Below are 6,367 nucleotides of genomic sequence, written 5' to 3'. Positions count from 1 at the left end.
TCAATTGTGAGAAGCCTTTTCTGAATTCATAGACTCACACAACAGCACACAGGAGGCCATCTAGCACATCGTGCTTAAGCGTCAATATTTGGTAGAGCTACCTAATCAATCCCACATCCCCTGCTCTTTCTCCCTAGCCCTGAAAATGTATTTTCTCTTCAGATATTTATCCAATTCTCTTTTCTGCATGTTACTATTGAACCCCCTTCCACCAATGGCTATGTAAAAATAAAAAATTTTCTTTGGTTAATCTTAAATCTGTGTTCTCTGGCTGCTGATCCTTCTGCTGCTGGAAAGAAAATCTATCCATTGAGATCATTCCTGATTTTGAAAGTTATATTCCTCTATCTTTTTTGCTGGAAAACAGGCCCAACTTCCCCACATAACTGAAGTCCCTCGCTCTTAATTCCATTCTAGTAAATCCCTTTTACTCCCTCACTCCTGTTCCATCTGGAAGACCTTGGCTTCTTTTCTAAAGTGAAGTGCCCAGAATGGGATGCACTGCTCATGCTGAGGCCTGTTAAAGAATCCACAGAATCCCGACAGTGCAGAAGGAGGCCATTCAGCCCAGAGTCTGCACCAATCCTTCAAAAGACCGCTCTACTGAGGCTCATGACCCCAACTAACCTACACATACTTGGACTCTAGGAAGAAACCGGAGCACCCGGACGAAACCCACAGTCACACAAGGTCAGAAGCACACCGCTGAGGTTCCAGTTTCGATCCCGGCTCTGGGTCACTGTTCGTGTGGAGTTTGCACATTCTCCCCGTGTTTGTGTGGGTTTCACCCCCGCAACCTAAAGATGTGCTGGTTAGGTGGATTTGCCACGTTAAATTGCCCCTTTGGGTACTCCAATTTATTTTTAAAAATTTGAACCCGGGACCCTGTGAGGCAGCAGTGCTAACCATTGTGTCACCATGTTGTGTTTAATCAGTGTTTAACAGCCTTTTCAAGTGAAGTGTGTATCGTGAACAGAACTAAAACAAAAATGGATTACACTTTTATATGTTTGCTTTCATGTATACATCCAATGTTTGTAAAGTTGTGCAAGGACTTATAAATACATTATATATCAAGAAATAGCAGTGGCCATAATGCCTCCTAGGAAAGACCATGGGGCGATATATCGGAAAAGTTTAATGTGTCATTTCAGCTGTGTTTGGCTGGGAGTTTCTCCCTGGCTCTGTCGATGGGTTCCCCACCGCTATCTTGTCACACTTGTCATTTTTTTGTGGGCCCCGGGGAGTTTCTGGGATAGCCCACACTTTGAATTATTTTCATCATTGGGGAGCTGAACTAGCTGGCCAGACCGACTCCCCTGAGAAAGGGCCACCATTTTGAAAGGGTGCCCTGATCTCAAAGTGAGCTTGAGTGTCCCCCTCACCCATTGGCGATGTCACCCTCCAACACACATGGGCACTACCCCACATTCCAACCAATCCCCCCCCCCTCCCCCCCCGCGATGTCACCCCTGCTATGGGGTTGCCGAGGGCCTTCCCCTGCACCCTTTCATGACCCCCCACCCTTGCCCCTCCATAACTGCATTAATCCCCCCCCCCCCCACCTTTCATAACCCCCATCATTCCTCCCCTCTTCGGCATGCCCTGCCTCGTGCCATCATCCTTGCTTTGCCACCCTAGCAGTACTCCTGCCAGCCTCCCCCCCCCCCCCCCCCCCCCCAGTACTAATCGGCACCCGGCTGGGGTCTCCCTTGGGAGGTCAGTACATGCTGGAAGCCGGTTAAATACGGTGACACTACTTTTTTTTTAAATAAATGTTTTTATTCTCCTTTTTCACATTTTCCGTCACAATTTACACCCCACCCACAGACAGTAAATGGTAACAAATACAAAATCAATCCCCTTAACAATAACAACGATCCCATCCTCCCACCACCCCAAACAACAGCCCACCTGTCAATATATGCATACAATAAAACAAACCCTCCCATGGTGGAAACAAAACACCCCCCCCCCCCCCCCCCCCGCCCCCTCACACACACACTCAACGCCGTCCAACCTCTGAAAGAGTGCCGTGCATGATACCCAAGAGTTGTAAACCCCTCCCCAACTCCTCGCGTCCACTGCCTCTTGTAAAACTCCTTCCCCCAACCTCTGTTCCTTCCACCCCGGCTAGACCACTCGGACCCTGTTCTGCCAGGCTCCGATGGCCGCAGACCCTCCCCCCACCTCACTCCCGTTCACTGGCCGGCTTAAACCGGCCAGCGTGGAGGCCGCAGCCCGGGTCCCTTTCCCCTTTGCCCGGCTCTAGGAAAGCCCAGAAATCCCCTTTTTATTGTGCACAAACTCCGCATATCCACCTACACCCCAAAGAGCCCTCACTTCGAGTGAAAGTCCCATCACTTCCCTTGTCCAAATATATACAACATCGGCTCCTTTAGCCCATACACCGCACGCAGTGAAACAAACAAAAAAAAAAGAAGAAAATACAGTCATGAGGTTACATCGGCACATGGGCATTTCTCAATTTCTCAGTTCTGCCACAGTCCTTCTGCCTTCGCAAACTCCTCTGCTGCTTCCGCCGTTCCAAAATAAAAGTCCTTGAGCTTGTACGTCGCCCTCAGCTTCGCTGGATATACAATGCTGCACTGCACCTTGCTAATATACAGTGCCCTCTTCACCCGGTTGAAAGCAGCCCGCCTCCTCGCCATCTCCACCATAAAGTCCTGGTATACACGTATACCAGCTCCAGCCCACTGCACCACCAGCTTCTGCTTGGCCCAGCGCGACCTTCTCCTTCACACTACCTACGGAAGCAGAGTCACTACACTTGGCGGCTCACTCACCTTTGGTACAGGCCTCCACGACAGATGACCCCGATCCAGTGCATATCGGGAGGGATCCTCCCCCTCCCCCAATAGTTTTGCCAGCATCGCAGCAAAATATTCAGTCGGCCTCGGCCCTTCAACTCCTTTGGTCAGCCCCACAATTCTCAAATTCTGTCGCCTGGATCTGTTTTCCAGGTCTTCCATTTTTCCTCACAGATCCTTGTTAATCTTCATCACCTTCCGCATCTCCTTCCCCATCGAGGTAAGTTGATCACCGTGCTGCAATAATGTCTCCTCCACTTCCTTCAGCGCCTCCCCTTGCTTCCGCACCTCCGCCGCTGCGCTCGCCAACGCCGTCGTCACCGGGGAAATCGCCTCTTCCACCAGCACACTCAAAACCTCCCTCATCTCCTTCCTTATTGTCTCCATGTATTTTATAAACTGCCTTTCGAATTCTGCAGCCATCACCTTAGTTATTTCCTCAGCCGTCAGCAATGTGGCCTCCCCTGGTGCTCCAGCCTCCATTTTCCTTGGTGACCCCGCGGTGACCTTTCTACTCCCTGACGAACTTTCAGCTGTTTTTTTACTGGTCCTCGACATATCCCTTCCCCGTGCTTTCTCCTGGCCTTCACTGCCCCTTCAATTCCCGACAATGCCGTTCCCGAACGGGAACCCTCCAACGCGTGGCTGCCTCCCGCCCGCCGCCACCGGAAGTCCGACACCACTGTTAAGTGGGTTCTTGACTGTGTGAGACTGGGTGCTGCTCATTTCACACTCCTTGACAGCTTTCCTATTGTTATGGCCAAATGAGGAGGGATAAAATGATTCCTCTATTGTACCACACCAAGTCTTACTATAACCAGCTTTGTTTTGTGAATTTAGTGAGTATGTGCTTTTGCCAATGTTGCAGGAGACACATTATGTATGCTTTCAAATGTAAAAAGAATTAGCCAGGCAGCTTTCCATGTTTAAATGAAGAACAAGATAAATTTATTGACCCTTCTTCTTGAATTTTAAAAATTGTAGATAAATCACAGCCACCATTCATACAGCACACACTCATTGAGCCCGCCCACACACTCCTACCAATGGTAGAATTAAGAGAATAAGTATAAGATGTTTTATGGTTTGTGAAGTAGGTTTATAGTTAGTTTCAATGCAGTGATTCAAAGTGGCTGTTTTGTTCAAGCTGCTGGATGTATGTGGCATAGTAGCAGTGGTTAGCACTGTTGCTTCACAGCAGCAGGGTCCCAGTCTGGATTCCCGCTTGGGTCACTGTCTGTGCGGAGACTGCACGTTCTCCCCGTGTCTGCGTGGGTTTCCTCCCACAAGTCCCGAAAGACATACTGTTAGGTGAATTGGACATTCTGAATGCTCCCTCTGTATACCCGAACAGGTGTCGGAGTAACTTCATTGCCATGTTAATGTAAGCCTACTTGTGACAATAAAGATTATTATTATGTCGCTATTTGTAGCACATTTCCACATTTTATTCCCAAGGATTTTGGTTTGCAGTAGGCTCCTCTTCTCCAGATGATTACTTTGCAAATCTGGGCATGATACTTTCAGAGAGAAACCACTTTCTTATAGATTTTCAATGCAGCATTCTGATCTCTGATCTGATCGCTCTGGCTTGGTAAACAGTTCTTTCTGTTGGCTGTATATTCTGGAGGAATTAAATGACCATGTACGTTGTATCCAATGTTTTGTAAAATTGCATTTTGATGACTAATTTCAAATGTGTGGGATGTTTGGTGCCTGTTCCCTTCTCATCCTACTTGGATGGAATACAAGTTGCATATTCTGCCTGAATGGCTGACATTGCTCTATTGTCTTAATTGTATTAGTTTATTGTTTCTTTGAAAAACCCAGGACGGCACAGTGGTTAGCTCCAGGGCCCTGGGTTCAATTCTGGCCTCGGGTAACTGTGTGGAGTTTGCATTTTCTCCCTGTGTCTGTGTGGGTTTTGTCCAAGTGCTCCGGCTTCCTCCTAGTCCAAAGATGTGCAGTTTAGATGGATTGGCTATGCTAAATTGCCCCTAGAGTTGAAAGATTAGGTGGGGTTACTGGGATGGGGTGGAGCTGTGGGCTTAAGTTTCCACGGGTCGGTGCAGACTCGATGACTATAAATACTATGATAAAGCTGAATTAGTAATTGTAATTTTTTGCAACATGTCCTTGTAACAATGTTTCATCTATTCACAGCATATACCTCTGGCCTGCCTGGCTTTAGTATGCTGCTATTCCCTGCTTTCTGTGGATTTTTGCTGGTTCTCCATCCCACTGGGCTTTTACTGCTGTTTTATTGTGCCTGCTCTGTTTCATTCTGGCAATGTAGACTCTTGCTGATTGCCACTTTGGCTCCGAGACAGGAACTGCCCAGGCCTCCCTTTCTCAATCTCACATCTTTATACTGCGCAGCAGTTGACAACCGTATGTAAGGAAACACAGAAGTTAAAACATCATTTAAAGTAGTTTCCTGGACGAGACAGAAACAAACAAGCAACTTGTATTTGGCTTCTGGACTTGCTTGTATTGAGTTTAGAAAAAGTGCAGGTCAATCAGTCCCCACTGGCTTTTGCTAAGAGCTACTCAATTAAGCTCACTCCTCTGCTCTTTCCCTCTACTCAAACAGAATATTGATGGTAATTTAAAATAGTTGTATTAATTAGAAGTACAAAGAAAGCAGCAAATAAAAATAGATTTGAACATACAATTAAAATTTACACTTCTGAATTTTTGGAATTTACAATTACGAACTGGGTTAAAGGTCTACAATGACCATTGTGGTCTGCAATGAATTGGGAAGCCTACATCAAATTATTTGACTCTTACATAGAAATAGAACAGTACAGCACAGAACAGGCCCTTCAGCCCTCAATGTTGTGCCGAGCAATGATCACCCTACTCAAACCCACGTATCCCCCCTATACCCGTAACCCAACAACCCCCCCCTTGACCTTACTTTTTTAGGACACTATGGGAAATTTAGCATAGCCAATCCACCTAACCCGCACATCTTTGGACTGTGGGAGGAAACCGGAGCACCCGGAGGAAACCCACGCACACACGGGGAGGACTTTCTTTCTATGTCAGAACTATTCTGAGGAAACCTTTTAGTTAGAGTTTTTTTTCTCATTTCTTATACATGAACAGCTGTTGCTACCAGAAAAATTGCTTGTACAGCAAATGGTTTGTCTGAAATTGGCCACCAGGATAGCACAGGGGTGGCACAGTGGTTAGCACTGCTGCCTCAGCACAAAGGAAAAGGGTTGATTCTGGCCTTGGGTGACTGTGTGGAGTTTGCATGTTCTCCCCATGTCTGCAAGGGTTTCCTCTGGGTGCTGCAGTTTCCTCCTATGTGCAGGTCGGGTGGATTGACCATGCTAAATTGCCCCTTAGTGTCCAAAATGTGCAGGTTAGACAGGGTTACGGGGATAGGGCAGAGGAATGGTTATAGGTAGGGTGCTCTTTCAGATGCAGACTTGATGGGCTGAATGGCCACCTCCTGCACTGTAGGGATTATATGATTCGATATTGAAGCTCTTCATTATTCAATCCAAAAACATCACAGGTCT

The sequence above is a fragment of the Scyliorhinus canicula genome, chromosome 5 (assembly GCF_902713615.1).
Source record: "Scyliorhinus canicula chromosome 5, sScyCan1.1, whole genome shotgun sequence".
NCBI classification, from domain to species: Eukaryota; Metazoa; Chordata; class Chondrichthyes; order Carcharhiniformes; family Scyliorhinidae; genus Scyliorhinus; species Scyliorhinus canicula.
The sequence above is the reverse complement of the archived record's forward strand: the minus strand, read 5'-3'. Positions refer to the sequence as shown.